Consider the following 20672-nt stretch of genomic DNA (forward strand, 5'->3'; position numbering starts at 1 on the left):
TGGGATTGACCGTGGATTTATAACGCTTCTACGGCTGAAACGGCAAGCATGTTTGGTGTGACGGGAATTTAGCTACGTAAGCCCGGAGACTTACAATTTAGCCACTGGGGGCGGGGACATTTCTCATTATTTTAAAATACTTCGGAGCAATAACACTACGTAACACTAATTTTGTTCCTGGATAGTATGTGTTATTTCTTAATTGCTTATTTTGTAAAAGTACAAAAAATGGTCATTATTCCCTTGAAACGTCGCTTTTGTGACCTGGATAATGAAATTTAGAAATTAACCTATTTTGTGTATGAAAACGGGCAAATTTGCACATTTTCATTTACATAAGGTCTGAATAAAACAACACATGGATCAAAATTTACATGTGTTTATACGAAAGTTATACAAAAATGTTCAGAAATGAGCAGTTTTTCGAGATTTGCGACTGTAATGTAAATCACTTTCACGTATTCGCCTCCAAATATAGTCTCCCATCATGTTTTCGATATACGCTCCCAGATCAGAAAAGCTAAGTTTGAAGAGAAAAATGGGTCTTTCCATTTACTTTAGGCATAAGCAATTGGAAAATAACACTTTCTGCTCAGGAACAAGAAAAAGTTAAAATTTTGTTACATAATGCAATAGATACTCAGCAACTGAAATATGAATTTTCCTTGTATATGTATTTGTTGCACAAGTTCTAAACGTTTGTGGCTCGATCCTTTCAAGTCTTCTCTTTTGTTGCACATGTATTCTCCCGCATGGGTTCTTTGTATCAGTCCTGCAGTTTTTGTACATAACCAACAAAACAAAGAAACAAGTATTACTCAAACATAACACGTGGTATGGTTCCACCTCGTGTGGCAGCCTTATGAAACTACGCACGTTTTCTCGTGACTTTTGTTTGAATAACGATCAAATAACCAAGGACCTTTGTTGTTAACTTGTGTTACAGAGAGCGCTAACTTTGTTAACGTCTCCTTGACATTTAATATGTGTTGAAAGTGAAATGTTCATTGTTTACTGCTGAATCGGCTGAAAACCTAAGTCGCCCCTGTGCAGTTCTCTTGAGCCGACACACTTGAAACTCATTCTGTGGATACTTGTATAACAAGTATGTTATACTAGTTATTGTTGACGTAAATCATAAACCTGTAAGTGGATCAAGCCCAATCAAAGATCTTAAGAATTATATTCGTTCCGACTGGGGTGTGGTTCCTATGTAGACTGCAAACACAAGAGGTATGTGTTGCAAGAATGACCACTGAATAATATAAGAACTGATACATCGTATGTTTTTTTGTTGCTGGTAATCCTTTCTATTGTATTACATTTGTAGAAAAACTGAAAGTGATTTCTGAAAATACTTATGTGTGTGCGTTTAGAATTAAGCACAAAGCTACACAATGGGCTATTTCTGCTCTGCCCACCACAGGTATCGAAAGCTGGTGAATCTGTAAACACACCGCTTTGTCACTGGGGGACTTTTAAAAATAAAATTACCGTATATTAGGATTTTAAAGTTTTCTTGTAATATATATGTGCCGCACAGGTATTGAAACACGTTTTATTTTATAAAGATTGTTTACAAAACAACACTTTAATTATATATATTTACGTAAAGAGGGAAAAAGGGGGAACACGCTGTGCACGGTCTAATAGTTAACGTACCAGGTTGAGTATCAGAAAGGTCTGGGTTCGAGCTGTGATATGTTGTTGAACAAACGTTATACTAATCATCGATGGCAAGTTATAAATGTGACAGTCAACCCCACTATTTCCTGAAGTGTGTCTTTAATTAGGCTGTTGAATTTGATTTAGTTAGTTATATTTCATGGAATCGTAAGAGATCGTTTTAAAGTATCAAGAACGTAAAGTTGACTTCACAATACATTTGTTTCTTGGTCCACATGGCAGTTCTTTTTTCACTTTTACTCATATGAAGTGAAAGAATAATACAGTGGTTTCATCATGTCTTGAAAGGAAGCAAAATATTTTGAAAGCCGTCATAAATATTTGCTGACAAGTGCCTGGAGTTTGTTTTCATTCAAACCTTTACTCACTTTAGCAGGCCTGGCATGGCCAGGTGGTTAAGGCACTCGATTCGTAATCTGAGGGGCGCAGGTTCGAATCACCGTCACACCAAACATGTTCGCCCTTTCAGCCGTGGGGACATTATAAGTGACTGTCAACCCCACTATTTGTTGGTGAAAGAGTAGCCCAAAAGTTAGTGGTGCTGCCTTCCCTTTAATAATACTTACTTAAATGCACTGAAAAGGGATAACTGAAGAATGTAAAGCCTTTTAATCCCTGGGAAATTTGAGTTTTTGAGAAATCACGAGGAATATTAAATGAGTTGGATCCCTTGCAGATATGAAGTGTGTGGGAATGTCTGTAGGAACAATGGTTATTTTAATCCATGCAATGTTGTGAATTCTGAAAAGTATTGCAAAAATAAGACTTTTGTGTGTAATACCCATTTAGAAATATCTCGTGATTTGTGTGTGTATAGGAATGTGCGGTTCACTCGATTGACATGGGGTTTGTTAATAGAACACCGTAGGAATGTTTAGTTTGTAAGAAATCAACGAAGAAACGTAACATTCGTGAAGACTTGTAAGAATCAAAGTAGTTCAGATCCTTGTAGCAATGTTGCGTTTTGTTTAGAATCAATGGAGGAATGTGAGTCATGATAGTGTATACGATCCCTGTGAGAGTAAATAATATTCCGGAACTCTGTGGGAAAATGAACTGTTCTGAAAGAATAAGGGTTACATGAGGTGTCTGAAAGTGATTGAGATATGTCACATTACTGGATCTACAGAGAGTGTGACACATTAGACTGTTGGATTCACAGTGATTGTGATACATCGGAATGTTGGATCCACATACAGTGCGATACATCAGACTGTTGGACCCACAGAGTGTGACATATTAGACTGTTAGATTCACAGTGATTGTGATACATCGGAATGTTGGATCCACATAGTGTGTGATACATTAGACTGTTGGATCCAGAGATAATGCAACACATTAGACTGTTGGATCCATAGGTAGAATTTCTCTATTTAAAAACATCCAGTTATTCGTAGCAAGTTACTCAGATTATGAAAAGTCTTATTTCACATATAGTTCTTTCAGATGATTAAATAACCGTCAACAGATGGCGCTAAAAACTCCATTCTCTGCGTTATACCGCATATGGTCACAGAAGTGATTGATTAATCTGAACTTCGAGTTTACCAAAGACCAAAAAATCTATCATGAGGTCCAGAAATCCCTAACTATGTGTTGCCTTGGCCTCGTGCCCTACTTTCTGTTTGACGATCAATGTGCTTCCTCTACTACGCATGCGTTGTATGCTACAATGAGGATGATGGATAGCAAAAATAAGTCCGTTAACACAAACGCCCACTAGCTGAATACAGTGTGAAAGAAGCCTTGAACGTCATGATACGTGTTCTTAGCTCTTTGTTTGCCAGGATGATTTCGCAAAGAGAACGATTTTCTGTAGGAAGACGTGTATTATTTTCCTCACAGAATCAGTTACACAAACGTATATTTGAATAAACTGATAGGAGTGATTTTTTTCTGTTGTATTGAAGGGCGTGTAAAACAATGAATTATTGGGAAATTTATATGCAAAAACGGGTCGTTTCGGTTGAGAAAATATTTTATATAGAAGAGCGAACAACGTTGTGGGTTTCTCGACATCACTGAATGAATTATTGGATTAATCTTATTAATAACTTTCCATTTTGGATTACAAAAGTGTGACATCTTTCTTTTGTAGGATTCACGCAATACAATAAAGACGTACTACTCAACATTATACACGTCATGTTAGAGAAAATCTATCTTGAGTCGCTTTGATAGTGTGTAGGAGTTGATATTTTAACTACTCGATGTTTTACAATCAACGTTGGCCACGTTCATAGATAGTAAAATAGTTTTATTAGTTGTTTTTCTCTATGAAAATAATTCTTATTGTTGTTGTGTGTTAAGGAATGAAATTTAGTCCTCAAACGTAAAAAACAAAGAACGTGAGAGTTTATGGGTTTTTCATCGCTACTGGCCAAGTTTCTCTTCGAAACCTTTCAAGCACTAAAGCCTACAATATAAACAGCTAGGTATACTGCGTCGAATTCTACGCACAGCTCCTAAATAAACTCCTGCAAAGGTTGTAGGGCTACTTTTAAGTTTATTGTTGAAAGTCCAGATTTCCATCCTTTAACATTTTTACGTTCTTCAAAGTCATTATAGCCTGGCATCACATACATGTAGAAGTCATTCAAGCATCAACACGCTAACTGGAAAATTTCTGTTTTACGGTAGTTGGAAATGCTTGGTTTTATTAGAGAAAACAACATGTATATTTAGAGCAGTTTCTCTAGCTTTGTTATTATTGATTATAGTTTTATAAGCAGCTACAGAGATATTTTACTGAAACCTGGACAACAGTAATGAACACAACATTGAGCATGTCCTAGGGCAGTTTTAAAATTAATTCCAGTTCCTTTCGGGTTTTTTTTTTACCCTGAAGAATTTCTCTATGCCCTTCACTTTTCCACGGTTGAGAAACTCTGGTGTTTTATTAATGCGCATTAATTAAAACGTAATTTGTGAAACTTTTGTGTTTTTCTTATAACAAAGCTACGTCAGGCTATCTGCTATGGATACTGACGGGAATTGAATCCTTAATTTTAAAGCTGTAAATCCGAAATCTTACCGACGCCCCACGGGTGGACTTTGTACAACTTGTAGCTTGTTAATTGGAAATTGTCACTTTGAAGATTCATATGTTCTCGATTTTGCCGTTCTTCATTGTTGTACTTTGTCTCTTCTAACAGTAGATTGTTACTATGGTAGATTTACCTATTCTTGTGAGTAGTAATTTATTCCACAGATTTACGTACTTCGCTGAAATTGTGAGTGCTACAATTTTAGTTATATTTTGTCAAGCTACAATTTCCTACTTGAATACACTAAAGTTGATAATTACTGAGACATGGAGCCAAAATAGGGATTTGCAGGTTGAGAGTATAACGTTGACACTACTCCCAGCCTAGTTTGTCCCCAGTTTTGATTAAATTTGTTTCTGTACTTTTTATCCCTCTTTTCAAAGTAACAATTTTTTTATTATCTTGTTCCATGTTAAACTCCTTAATTTGAAGAGCTACAGAAACCGTTAAAAAAAAAAGTACTATTCTTCCTGACTAGAAAAATTGTACAATTTATGTTTGTTAATATTCGACTTCCTTTAAAGCCCGTCACATCAAACATGCTCGCCCTTTCAGCCGTGGGGGCGTTACAATGTGATGATCAATCCCACTATTCGTTGGTAAAAGAGTAGCCCAAGAGTTCGAGTTGGGTGGTGGTGACTAGCTGCCTTCCCTCTAGTCTTACACTGCTAAATTATGGACGGCTAGCACAGATAGCCCTCGAGTAGCTTTGTGCGAAATTCAAAAACAAACAAACAAAATCCTCTAAAGATTTTGAAAAGTATATAGAAACTTTTTTTTTTTAATTAAGGGCAAATTCAAATCACGGGTGCTCATCAATAAAATTAATTTTCTACTACCTTAACAGGGTTCCTTTTGTTTTCAAAGAGCAATCTGTACTTCTTTACAGAAGGTATACCATTTGATGGAATATTTGTTATCAATTATTAAGGCCACTTTAACCAGTGTAAGCAGTTGTCTATGAACCCACGATGTTAAAACGTTTATAGTGGTTTTTTTCAAAGATAGTTATCAGGTAAGTTCTTAAGTTTAAAACCGTAGAATTGCTAAAGCATTACATTTGAGGGAATGCTGCTTTTATGGGTGAAATTTCAAAGCATAAAAAAAGAATGTATGAGGAAAAATCAATTTACCCATCAGATTACGAATAATGATCATTCTACACTCTATGTATTTATTTTTCTACAAATTGATAATTATTTTAAAATTACGGTAACATAACGAGTTCTTTGTAAACTATTAAATCCAAAGCAAAGAGTTGAGTGCGTTTAAAATGATATTTGATAACAAATAACCAAGTCATGTGACAACCACAGCCGGTACAAAATTACATTTTGATAGTATTTGTCAGTATGTAAGAATTATGATGCCACCAAAAATTGAGCGTTTTTGGAAATATTCGTAAATTAATAACATATGTTAGCATCGAGAATTTAGAGTTTCCAAGGTGAAGATATCAATGGTACTTAATGGAGTTAGAAAATAAATGAACATGGATTAATTTGGGACCCCAGGACCATCTAGAAAAAGACCTACAACAAGTCATAGCAAGCAAAGTGTAGTGTCTTGTAACAGGTGAGAAACAACGTAACCAGGAAGGATGTTTTGATAAATTGACACAAGTCAAGTGTATACAAATTGCTTCCACAACCTATCCACTCAATCATCACACAAACTCAAGCAACTGGAGAATGAAACAGATGAGCATGCTATTCCATATAAAGACATAGAGGTCAGTTTGCCTAGGAATACATGTACTACTGAATTGTTGAAACGGGCTGTGGAAAGCCGTTTTCATCGTACACTAGATGACTTATAGAAAGCAAACAAGGAAGAGGTGTGTGTGCTTTGAACATGATAGCCTTACGATGGGACTTTTTGTATGGGAACTATACTGCATAACTTTTGTCAGAAACACCATTTGTAGGAACCCAAGATATATTAACAAACTATTATACAATAGCTGCTAGTTTATTTCCTTAAGAAGCCAACATTATGGTATTTGTAAGGTGCATCTACCGATATCGTGCGTGAGTTTATAATTATAAAGGCAAAAAAAGTAACAACTAGTATTTTGGTCGAGCTTGAAAAGTTTTAACCAGTTGCTGTTAATGTGTCAAATGCAGAAGTGTTGCGCCCAATATGTCACATGAAAACAAAATTGAACGCCAATTAAGAAATGCGATATATTTCACGAAAGAAAACAGCTTGTGGTATCTACAAAACTTTGACGTTGTTTCAGTACATCGCAGGTTTTGTACTACTTCTACTTGAAAATACTTTAAACCTGATTTTTCGTTTATCTCTATTAAAAAAATCCTTCAACATTGTCGAATTAAGGACTTGGAGTGGGGTGGGTGGGAAAATTTTGTGTGAGATAAGCTCATAAGTTCACATACACTTGCATGCTACTTATCAAGGGGAATCAAACCCCTGATTTTAGCGTAGTAATTCCGAAGGCAAACAGCTGTCCCATCTGGAGACCAAGTGATAGATATATAATATGTAAAACACTAATTCTATTATTTATAATAAACATAAAGTAATGAGGTGAATTTTTTGTTAAATTGCTATTTTTTATTTTAAACAAAGCTCCACGAGGACTATCTGTGCTAGCAATACATAATTTAGCACTGTAAGACTAGAGGGAAGGCAGCTAGTCATCACCACCTACCGCCAACTCTTGGGCTACTCTTTTACCAACGAATAGTGGGATTGACCCCACGGCTGAAAGAGCGAGCACATTTGGTGTGACGGGGATTCGAACCCGCGACTCTCAGATTACGAGTCAACTACTTTAACCACCTGGCCATGCTGGGCCTGTTATTAAATGAGCTAGAAAGTGTTTGCAGGAATCAAGCAGTGAGACATGTTAATGAAAAATTACAAAAATTATAGGTCTATATGAAGAGGCTAAAATCACCATTGACATAGTGACACAGTTGCAACCGTGTGTTTTTTAAATGAGACATCCAGATTTTATTATTTGTTCTATTTTTTCTTCTCTTAGTTGGTGGGTGAAGGGGTTTCAATCCAGCATACTCAAGGCGATTACATTCATTTGTACTTCACTTAATCCGGTACTGCTGTCATCTCTAATTTTAGTCGACCTCTACTAGAAAATTAGCACCAGTTTTAAAAATCACTGTTTTCAGAATTAAATGGTATTTAAACAAAACTGCTATTTGATCTAAATAATTTTGTGTTAAATAAGAAATGCGTATTTTTTTGTATAGGTTAGCATCAGTTGTTTTTGTTTGTTTGTTTTTAAAAAAAGCTTGTAGTTGTAAAATCTTCTCAGATAAACAAAATCACTGGAACGTCTTGTTTGTTTGTTTTGGAATTTCGCACAAAGCTACTCGAGTGCTATCTGTGCTAGCCGTCCCTAATTTAGTAGTGTAAGACTAGAGGTAATCCAGCTAGTCATCATCACCCACCGCCAACTCTTGGGCTACTCTTTTACCAACGAATAGTGGGATTAACCGTTACATTAGAACGCCCCCACGGCTGGGAGGGCGAGCATGTTTGGCGCGAACCCGCGACCCTTAGATTACGAAGCGCACGCCTTAACGCGCTAGGCCATGCCGGGCCTTCTGATAGGAACGTTATATATATTTACCTTTTTCTCGAAATTCATTAACATTCCATTGTTAGATCGTAATTACGATGTTGTTATTTTATTTAAATGTGGACATTTTGTTTTCCTTTTAACTTCACAAAGTGAAATTATAAAAGAAATTAATAAAAAAAAAAATTTTGTGCTAAGCAAGACTGACTGAAAGTGAAGTATTCATTTGAAAGAGGGAAGTGAAACTACAGGGTGTTCGGAAAGTCACTGTACAGTTGTGTAATCATATGTTATTATATTTCGAATTTTGATCCTAATATGGTTTTAACAACTGAAGAACGTGTATGGCTCGTCGAACACGTATTCCGAGAAGATGGTAGATACACAGATGTGGTGCGACAACGATTTGCTGAAAAATTCCCAGATACACATCTGTTCCACATCACAATAAATATATAACTGCACAGTGACTTTCCGAACACCCTGTAGAAAACAAAAAAGTCAGAGATGAATGTATTTACAAATACTTTAGTTGAATGGCCACTTTTATAGAAAATCGCCAAATTAAGTAGAGTATTTGAATGTGTGTGTGTGTGTTTTCGTATAGTAAAGCCACATAGGACTAACTGCTGAGTCCATCTAGGGGAATCGAACCCCTGATTTTAGAAGTATTTGAACGTTGAAAAATTATACTACGATATTTTCTCATTTTAAGCTATAGGTGTCGCTTATTATGCGCTTTAAGTATTTCTAAGCATAAACCTTTGGTTCTCAACGTAGACACATCAACTAACAGTCATTCATATTGACAAGGTCATTTTTACATGTTTATCTTTTTTATGTCTTTCATTCTAGACTAATAATATTTGATTAATTCGAAAGCTGTAGCAACGAGAGAGCTTCTCGAATGTATTGTGTAAATAATTTATTTCTGCAAAGAAGCAGAAAGAAAACTGTATCTAAATGGCACAACATAGGTTCTGTGCATTATCTAACTTAGCCATTGATATGGTTTCTGCACAATATATATCACATTTGTTTATTTGAGTATAAAATGTTTAAAATAACTCATTGTTTGATAGAATAAAAAAGAAATATCAATCGCTTCCCTTGTTCAATGTTTATCAAAGGAAGTGAAAAGGCATAAAGATAATTGATTTAAGATTTTTCTGACATTTCCAGATACTTAAACAAAGCTCCGTGAAGTTACATAACCTTAACTCGTAAAAACAAAATGGGAACTACAATGAAAGCGGAATGGATAATGAAATGACAAGATTCGGTTTTCCCTCTTGTGAACAAGCGTGACTCTTCTTATCAACGCATTCGTCTGGTGGAGAAACTGAACATGTTGCTTATAAATTATAAGGAGTTATCTTACAAACAAACAACTAATCAGTAATTGGGTGAAAGACCTCACAGACAGTGGATATAGCAGATGTAATCTGTTTGACGTATTATAGCATATTATCCTTTGCTTCTTACTCATGATATATTAGTATTAAACATGTTACATTAACCCTAGTATGTTTAAGAAGCTTAGAAACTTCAAGTACAAATCCTGCAAATATCGGTCTTTCGCTGCCTGGTACTTTTCTAGAAATGTTTTCGTAAGTTCTTCATCTCTTATAAGGGTCTTCAGTAAAACAATCTACTACGTTATTCATAAAACGATGTATTTTAATTATAATTTGCACGTGCTCACTGTAAATAAATCTCTCATATTTTCAATCTTTCTTTAAGTTAAAACAAATTCTAAAAGAAATTTTAAAACATTTATCAGTACACTAAAAATAAATAATCTAGATATCAATAGGTTTTATACACGGAGCAAGAACAAACATTTTTTGACGACGATATATTGTTTTCAAACGTCTGTTTATCAATTATTCACGTTTCAGTGCAGCAAAGTTTTGTTTACGAGTATTAGGTTTAAAATTTCGAATAGTATCAGACATTAAGTATAAAGAATAAATTAAGTGCTGATGTGTTGTAGATTTAATAATAATATATGATAATCAAAGCTGTTTTTACGACGAATGTTTGAAAATATATTTACTATTGTCTATTAATTTGTAATAATTTATCAAGTATATTATACATTTCAAGTTAGTGAAAATATTCTACAAACTGATTTGCATTATGTGATATCCTTGGCACCAAAATAATAAAAGGAAAGAAATAGGTAGCTTTGTTATGAAGAAGTACAATACAGAGAAAACAATGATACAGTGTGCCACCATGAGGACACTTCGTTTGTTTGTTTTGGGTTTTTTTTTATTTCGCGATAAGCTATACGAGGGCTATCTGTGCTAGCCGTCCCTAATTAAGCAGTGTAAGACTAGAGGAGAAGCAGCTAGTCATCACCACCCACTCTTGGGCTACTCTTTTACCAACGAATAGTGGGAGTCACTGTAACATTATAACGCCCCCACAGTTGAAAGGAGTAAAACGCCTTAACCCACCAAGCCATAGAACACTTTGAGACTTTCTATCAGTATTTTGTAACTTATAATAATATTGCCGAATTACAATCACGAACGAAAAAAAAGTTTGTATTTTAAATTAACTGTACCAAAATGTATTTCCATCCATAGCAATATCTTTAAACTGATGTGTTTTTTTTTGTATATTATGATGTAAAACTAGAGTCCATAAAGGGGTAAACGGTCGATTTGAAACTTCAATGGACTGCAAATATCTGGTGAAAGAAAAGATGACGTTTCGACTTCTATACTAAGCCTTCTTCATATCATTTATAATGGTCTGATAGTTAGGTTTATCAACTCATAATTTTCAATTCGCGAGACTCAAACCTGGTCCAAGTGAGCTCACCCGATCGGCAAATATGAAGCGCGAATTGTTGTTTTTTTCCCCTTAACGGGACGCGAAATATGAAATATTAGGTGTAATTCATGAACAAAAATAACTTATAAAATGTATTCTTTAAAATAATGTAAATGGGTGTAGGCCTTATATTAAAGGATAGTCAAACTAACGCGCATCAAACAGGCCCAATCTAATTGTATTACGATCTGGTAATAAGATGTATACTAACACAGTAGCATGTGTAATCAGACACTTCTACAAAATAAATTCAAGGGTAAGTATTCTGGTTATTACATCTCATAAGTTTATATAAGTACAAATTTTGTGTGCTAATTTGCATCTTGAAAAGGGGGAAAAAGTAATATTACAAGGTAAGTAGGTGTTTTTTGTTTCGGGATATTCGCACAATACAAAAACCTAAGTATCTAATATAACATAATAAAATCTTTGCAATAGGAATATTTACTTGCATATGTGAAAGCATCAGTTTTTTTCTCTTGTACACGACAAAGACCTATAAGCCATATCGGGCTATCTGCTGAGTCCACTGAAGGGAATCGAACCTCTGATTTTAGCGTTGTAAATCCGTAGACTTACCGCTGTACCAGCGGGTGACGTGGACGATAGAGACCCTAATAACATTAAAACAAAATAATTATAACAATTTTGTGTCACCATTGTCACTAATTGCCATGCTGTAGACGCATAAATAACGAAATCAATTATTACCACGGCTTTAGGGTCTATATCGTTATTGATGCGTCTACAGCATGCAATTGGTGACGATAGTGACACAAAATGGTTATAATTGTTTTGTTTTAGTGTTATTATGGTTATAATACAAAAACCTAAGTACGCAAAACGTCTCTACTTTTGACCTGATAGAATAAAAAGAGAGCATCTAGTCAAGAGCATCTACCTCCAACTTTTGACTACTCTAAACAAATAGTGGAATTTCACCGTCATTGCTAGAACGATTTTAAGGCAACAGGTCGCAAACCATGAACCTTCGAGTTCACAGGTTAGCATTATTACCACTAGGCCACACTGAATCCAAGTAAGTAGAAAAACACTACTTCGTGCTACTGTAGAGTTATAGCGTTATATTTTTCGAGAAAATTGTATAAAATAAATGGAGATAAATATTCGATTAAGTTGAAATAATTTTATTGTAATTCCACTATTTTCCTTATTTCTCACTTAAATAATAAATTAATCACGACTAAATATTGATAATTTACTTTATAGACCAATACGTATCTAAAAACCGTTATTTAAACATTTTTGACTTAAAAGATGATAAAAAATTTTCAAATGTTAATAATACATTGGTTCTATCCTATTTTTATTTTGTTTTTTTTAAGTAGAAATGTTTCTCACTGTGTAACCCACAAAACTCCCTGCCTCTATTACCTGAAGTGAAGCTAAAATAACATGTTATTTAACTCAGCTACGCCCAGGGGGTGTGGTGTGTATAAAATTCCATTCCGCCCACAGATGTCACGAAATCTAGTAAAAACGTGTAGATATTTTTTATATATGAATAGAAGTACACGCTTTGTTGTTGCTACTCTAGAAATTCATTAAAGACCAGTTCTTAGTTTCAGTTTGATTCTATACGTTTTCATCTCTCATTACAGTACATATATACGCGTAAAAGGAAGACAGAACAATAACAGGTGTATTTTTCCGTAAAACACTTTTGTAAGAGATACTAGACTTTACAAGTTCCGCACTTTAAAGTAGCGTTATAAAAGGTTTTTCTTGTGCAGCACATCCTTATTTTGAATGCCTCAAACCACACGTTTGTGGATTTTATTTAACACAGGTTTTGCTTTTGCTTCCCTAGCAGAATGTCAATTTTTCAAGTTTCTAGTTATTTCTCGTACGTTTTTTCGCCTTTTCAACTGATATAGAGAAAAGAACAAAGTGAAATGTCATTTTCTTTAGTAGAATTTAGAAACTAAAGCACATGGAAACAGTTGCCGAAATTGTAACTGGAAATAAGAACAAACGTGGAATTAGAAAACAGGCGATCTAACACGTTAGTGCATAAAACATTTCTTTTAACCTGAAACTTATAATAGCTATATTTTAAGTACGAAAATGCTCTGAACATTTTGGAAGCAGCAGAAAGGAAGCTAGATAAGGGAAGGCGTTGTACTTATACCTTCTTCTGAGGATTCGTGACTAAGTATCACTCTTTAGTGTAAACTTTAATGAGTCGGTATGACCAAAAATAGCCGAGAGAGCCTACTATCTTACGTCCACGAGCACTTAAAAGTACCGCGTTATACGCGGAAGAGCATCAATTACATTAGTCAAATGAGTCACAAATATATATGCAGCATCATCACTTTTTGAGATTACTTCATCAAGTTACAATTCACCTCAAAATAGCTTAGATCAATCACAACATTTTCTGAAACAACATCAGGTATCAGAAACGGTATTACAGAGAGTCAAAAATTGTAAAACAACATCAGGCACTAGAAACAGTATTACAGAGCGTTAATAATTGTGGAACAACATCGGGCACTAGAAACAGTATCATAGAGAGTCAAAAATTATGAAACAATATCAGGCATTAGAAATAGTATTACAGAGAGTCAAAAATTGTGGAACAGCATCAGGTACTAGAAACAGTATTACAGAGCATCAGAAATTGTAGATCAGCATCAAGCAGTAGAAACAGAATTACAGAGAGTCAAAACTGGAACAGCATCAGGCACTAGAAACAGTATTACAGAGAGTCGAAAATTATGGAACAGCATCAGGTACTAGAAACAGTATTATACAGAGTCAAAAATTATGGAACAACATCACGCACTAGAAACAATATTACAGAGAGTCAAAACTGTGAAACAATATCAAGCATTAGAAATAGTATTACAGAGGGTTAATAATTCTGGAACAGCATCAGGCACTAGAAACAGTATTACAGAGGGTTAATAATTCTGGAACAGCATCAGGCACTAGAAACAGTATTACAGAGAGTTAATAATTCTGGAACAGCATTAGGCACTAGAAACAGTATTACAGAGAGTTAATAATTGTGGAACAACATCAGGCACTAGAAACAGTATCATAGAGAGTCAAAAATTGTGAAACAATATCAGGCATTAGAAATAGTATTACAGAGCGTCAGAAATTGTAGATCAGCATTAAGCAGTAGAAACAGCATTACAGAGAGTCAAAACTGTGGAACAATATCAAGCATTAGAAATAGTATTACAGAGGGTTAATAATTCTGGAACAGCATCAGGCACTAGAAACAATATTACAGAGGGTTAATAATTCTGGAACAGCATCAGGCACTAGAAACAGTATTACAGAGAGTTCATAATTCTGGAACAGCATCAGGCACTAGAAACAGTATTACAGAGGGTTAATAATTCTGGAACAGCATCAGGCACTAGAAACAGTATTACAGAGAGTTAATAATTCTGGAACAGCATCAGGCACTAGAAACAGTATTACAGAGGGTTAATAATTCTGAAACAGCATCAGGCACTAGAAACAGTATTACAGAGAGTTAATAATTCTGGAACAGCATCAGGCACTAGAAACAGTATTACAGAGGGTTAATAATTCTGGAACAGCATCAGGCACTAGAAACAGTATTACAGAGAGTTAATAATTCTGGAACAGCATCAGGCACTAGAAACAGTATTACAGAGAGTTAATAATTCTGGAACAACATCAGGCACTAGAAACAGTATCATAGAGATTCAAAAATTGTGAAACAATATCAGGCATTAGAAATAGTATTACAGAGGGTTAATAATTCTGGAACAGCATCAGGCACTAGAAACAGTATTACAGAGGGTTAATAATTCTGGAACAGCATCAGGCACTAGAAACAGTATTACAGAGAGTTAATAATTCTGGAACAGCATCAGGCACTAGAAACAGTATCATAGAGATTCAAAAATTGTGAAACAATATCAGGCATTAGAAATAGTATTACAGAGAGTCAAAAATTGTGGAACAGCATCAGGCACTAGAAACAGTATTATAGAGAGTTAATAATTGTGAAACAACATCAGGCACTAGAAACAGTATCATAGAGAGTCAAAAATTGTGAAACAATATCAGGCATTAGAAATAGTATTACAGAGAGTCAAAAATTGTGGAACAGCATCAGGCACTAGAAACAGTATTATAGAGAGTTAATAATTGTGAAACAACATCAGGCACTAGAAACAGTATCATAGAGAGTCAAAAATTGTGAAACAATATCAGGCATTAGAAATAGTATTACAGAGAGTCAAAAATTGTGGAACAGCATCAGGTACTAGAAACAGTATTACAGAGTGTCAGAAATTGTAGATCAGCATTAAGCAGTAGAAACAGCATTACAGAGAGTTAAAACTGTAGAACAGCATCAGGCACTAGAAACAATATTACAGAGTCAAAACTGTGAAACAATATCAAGCATTAGAAATAGTATTACAGAGGGTTAATAATTCTGGAACAGCATCAGGTACTAGAAACAATATTACAGAGGGTTAATAATTCTGGAACAGCATCAGGCACTAGAAACAGTATTACAGAGAGTTAAAATTCTAGAACAGCATCAGGCACTAGAAACAGTATTACAGAGAGTTAATAATTGTGGAACAGCATCAGAAACTAGAAACAGTATTACAAAGAGTTAATAATTGTGGAACAACTTAAAGTATTAAAAACAGCATCACAGAATATCAGAAATTATAAAACAACATGAGGAATTAGAAACAGTATTAAGTGACATCAGAATTTAAAGAAAAACAATAAGAATTAGAAACCATTATAATATTTCTCTAAGCGGTAAAGAGTAACAAACATTTTTACAAATAAAGACATCCATCAAGAAACTAGTACTATCCTCCATAGTTCCAGATAATAGATTCTTGTGAACTGCAGTCTTGTATAATAGGCTCTAAATCTGTTGCGAGCCATTATCTCTTAGATTCCCAGTCCGTTTACATTTAGTCGCTAGAGGAAACCGCCCAAATAAATTATAAAACAGTGATCATTACGGACTTCAGGTTTATGTATTTTCTGTAACCTCTAGTTGTAATTATTTACATATATTATTGGAAGAAACAGTTTATTTAGAAACTACTGATGGTCAATCACGGATAACCAAACTGGTATGAAGGCTCTCAGTATTCGATTTTATCAGCCAAGCTTCACGCTGACTATGTATTCATTAGTAATCTTTTCGTCTTGTTTTTTAACGCTATTGCTATTAGTTCTTGATATTTTGAGAGTAATGTTTTTTTTTTCTATTTACAACTTTTTTGTAACACATGACTGTCATTCATTTTTCATTGTCAGATATCGAGTAACTTGTTCGTTAATATTATGAAAGCCAATCCGGTTTTATCTTATCAAAACTGGTTTGGTCTCACTGTCTTCTTATATGCAACCAAATGTTTTATAATGCGGTGACTTTTCTTTCGTAATTTGTGGTCTTTTTTTTTTTTTTTTAGTCACTATCTCTGATGTTTGAGGGGCTCACCATGGCCTGATGTTTAGGACGCCCGACTAGAAATCAATAAAAGTCACGGGCTCAAATCCTCATTACATCTAATATGCTCGCTCTTTCAGCCGTGGGGGCATTATAAAGTTATGATCAATCCCACTATTCTTTGATGAAAGAAAAGCCCAAGAGTTGGTGGTAGGTGGTGATGGCTAGCTGTTTTCCCTCTACTCTTACTCTACCAAATTAGGGACGGCTAGCGCAGATAGTCCTCGTGTAGCTTTGGGCAAAATTTAAAAATAACCAAACTGATGTTTTAGAACAAAATTTAAGAAGACGATAACCACATGGCAGGTACCGATAATGATTTCCATTACATCATTTCCAGGAAAGCTTGTAACTTGTGAAGACAGCTTCTTTGTATAAGTGAGGTGTCACAGTGTGCTGAAGACAAGAAAAATTACAAGTTTCAGAGAAAATTATAAGAAATAATAGTCTAGAAATTGAGACTAGCCGGAACACGTGTCTTCTGAGGTTTCATTCTTTAATTAACTATGATGTTACGTAGCTGCATATGGCCCGGCATGGCCACGTGGGTTAAAAAATTCGACTCGTAATCTGAGGGTCGAGAGTTCGAATCCCGGTTGCACCAAACATGCTCGCCCTTTCAGCCGTATGGACGTTATAATGTGACGGTCAATCGCACTATTTGTTGGTAAAAGAGTAGCCCAAGAGCTGGCGGTGGATGGTGATGACTAGCTGCCTTCTCTCTTGTCTTACACTGCTAAATTAGGAACGGCTAGCGCAGATTGCCCTCGTGTAGCTTTGCGTGAAATTCAAAAACAAACAAATGTAGCTGCAAAGAATGTAAACTTGCTTCTCCTTGTCGATGATCAGAACGTAATTATAGCTTTTCATAAAAAACAAACAAACAAATATCAGTACAGTTTAAGCTTACATCTCTGAGCATGGAGTAATATGCACCAGGTTCTTCTTCATACACCTTACATCTTTGCATTATCAAGTTATGGCAAATTTTCATTGCATTAATGATCGCAAGAAATTACAGGCCCGGCACGGCCAGGTGGGTTAAGGCGTTCGACTCGTAAACTGAGGGTCGCGGGTTCGCATCCCCCTCACACCAAACATGCTCGTTTTTCTCAGCCGTGGGGTCAATCCCACTATTCGTTGGTAAAAAAGTAGCCCAAGAGTTGGCGGTGGGTGGTGATGACTAGCCGTCTTCCCTCTACTCTTACTCTACCAAATTAGGGACGGCTAGCGCAGATAGTCCTCGTGTAGCTTTGGGCAAAATTTAAAAATAACCAAACTGATGTTTTAGAACAAAATTTAAGAAGACGATAACCACATGGCAGGTACCGATAATGATTTCCATTACATCATTTCCAGGAAAGCTTGTAACTTGTGAAGACAGCTTCTTTGTATAAGTGAGGTGTCACAGTGTGCTGAAGACAAGAAAAATTACAAGTTTCAGAGAAAATTATAAGAAATAATAGTCTAGAAATTGAGACTAGCCGGAACACGTGTCTTCTGAGGTTTCATTCTTTAATTAACTATGATGTTACGTAGCTGCATATGGCCCGGCATGGCCACGTGGGTTAAAAAATTCGACTCGTAATCTGAGGGTCGAGAGTTCGAATCCCGGTTGCACCAAACATGCTCGCCCTTTCAGCCGTATGGACGTTATAATGTGACGGTCAATCGCACTATTTGTTGGTAAAAGAGTAGCCCAAGAGCTGGCGGTGGATGGTGATGACTAGCTGCCTTCTCTCTTGTCTTACACTGCTAAATTAGGAACGGCTAGCGCAGATTGCCCTCGTGTAGCTTTGCGTGAAATTCAAAAACAAACAAATGTAGCTGCAAAGAATGTGAACTTGCTTCTCCTTGTCGATGATCAGAACGTAATTATAGCTTTTCATAAAAAACAAACAAACAAATATCAGTACAGTTTAAGCTTACATCTCTGAGCATGGAGTAATATGCACCAGGTTCTTCTTCATACACCTTACATCTTTGCATTATCAAGTTATGGCAAATTTTCATTGCATTAATGATCGCAAGAAATTACAGGCCCGGCATGGCCAGGTGGGTTAAGGCGTTCGACTCGTAAACTGAGGGTCGCGGGTTCGCATCCCCCTCACACCAAACATGCTCGTTTTTCTCAGCCGTGGGGTCAATCCCACTATTCGTTGGTAAAAAAGTAGCCCAAGAGTTGGCGGTGGGTGGTGATGACTAGCCGTCTTCCCTCTAGTCTTACACTGCTAACTTAGGGATAGCTAGCGCAGATAGTCCTCGTGTAGCTTTGCGTGAAATTAAAAAAAAAAAAAAAAACACGCAAGAAATTTGTACTAAGTATTATCTACACATAGGAGAGACGCAAAACTTCATCTAGGAAGCTAATACCTTACACCAGATCTGAATGCTAACTGAATGTGTGTCTTGATTCGTTTATATCCTATATGCAGGCCAGTCAAAATCAGTTTTCTAGCTACAAATTAATATACGGTTGTAAATGCAACTCATAAACCAGTAGCGTTAATCACAACAAAGATATGTATAGTTTTACTAATATTGCAGAATCTTCAGAAACTAGATGAATATTAAAGGTCAGCGGATTAGTCCAAACTAATCCAAAGATTCCTTTCCAATTGCACATGAAGTTAATAAAGTGTATTTATAGTTTCTATGATTCAACTTCTGATGCAATACGTTTACGAATCGTAACAGCTAGTTTTCTTTCGATCAATTTGTAGATATGTGTACAGTTTCATGGAGAAGGTTAGAGTTTTGTATCAGATTTGATTGAGTGTTGGAGATCTGTATCAGATTTAAGCAAATGTTTTATCACACTAGAAAGTAGGTTATTAACCTGTATCTTATTTGGGAGAAAATTAGGAAATTGTATGGAACTCGAAGAAAGATTGTGCAGCTGTATCAGATTCAAAATAAGGTTGTAGGTCTGTATCAAATTCAAACGAAGGCTGTAGTTCTGTATCAAATTTGAAAGGAGGTTGTAGATCTGTATCAGATTCGAAAGAAGGTTGTAGATCTGTATCAGTTTCGAAAGAAGGTTGTAGATCTGTATCAGTTTCGAAAGAAGGTTGTAAATCTGTATCAGATTTGAAAAAAGATTGTAGATCTGTATCAAATTCAAAAGAAGGTTGTAAATCTGTATCAGTTTCTAAAGAAGGTTGTAGATCTGTATCAGATTCGAAAGAAAGTTGTAGATTTGTATCAGATTCGAGTGAAGGACGAAAGTCTCCAGCAGGCTTTCAGGATTATCCAGCTATTATCGTAAACGTTACAATTCTTATTTGTTTTTGCTGGTGAGATTGTTATCAAAACTATGTAAACAGCCCTTATTTGCTGGTGAGATTTTTTTTCATCAAAACATTGTAAACAGCTCTTATTTATTGTTCAGATTCTTCATCGAAACATTGTAAACAGTTTTTTTTTTACTAATAGGATTTTTTCATCAAAACATTGTAAATGACCCATAATTATTAATGAGACTTTTTAATCAAAACATTGTAAACAGCCCTTATTTGTGTATGTCGTTGAGATTGTCCATCGAAACGTTGTAAACAGCTCTTATTTATATTTATTGGTCAGAGAGTTCATCAACACGTTGTTATCAGCCCTTTCTTTGTCAATAAGCGACGTGAATATTATTTAGTCATTAGCTTATTTGTTTGTGGTTTTAAATAGCTCAAACAGTGAAACATAAACAAAAACTAACTTGAGCATAATAGCATATTCTTCTGTACTATAACACATGCTTTTAGTTTAAATTTGTCTGATTTAGTTTTCTACAATTTGATTGCTTCTTCTGTTTTGTAAGAAGTTCCTAATGAAATCAAAATTGCTGAAATAACAATATAAATTATTTTTCAAGAAACGTCTCATACACGTTATGTTTTTGTTCTTCTTATGTAAATACGAAATATTGCGTTCTATTGTTGTAGTTTAGGTGTTTGAGTACTAAAAGAAAAGTGTTTTAGTAGCACCAGTTCGTTGTTGACTACTTAATTCAAATAGCACAGCCTTCGAGTAA

At 35.2% G+C, this 20672-nt stretch overlaps 1 long non-coding RNA gene across 3 annotated transcripts in view; it reads left to right on the top strand.

Moving 5' to 3' along the window:
• Positions 1–933: 933 nt before the first annotated feature.
• LOC143226364 (uncharacterized) overlaps positions 934–20672 on the top strand; it is a 70439-nt gene continuing 50700 nt past the window's right edge. For all 3 annotated transcript variants that reach the window (XR_013014566.1, XR_013014565.1, XR_013014567.1), the window contains exon 1: positions 934–1233. This is a non-coding gene — a long non-coding RNA (uncharacterized LOC143226364). The remainder of the gene's footprint in view (positions 1234–20672) is intronic.

Source organism: Tachypleus tridentatus, chromosome 9 (assembly GCF_004210375.1).
Source record: "Tachypleus tridentatus isolate NWPU-2018 chromosome 9, ASM421037v1, whole genome shotgun sequence".
Lineage (NCBI taxonomy): Eukaryota > Metazoa > Arthropoda > Merostomata > Xiphosura > Limulidae > Tachypleus > Tachypleus tridentatus.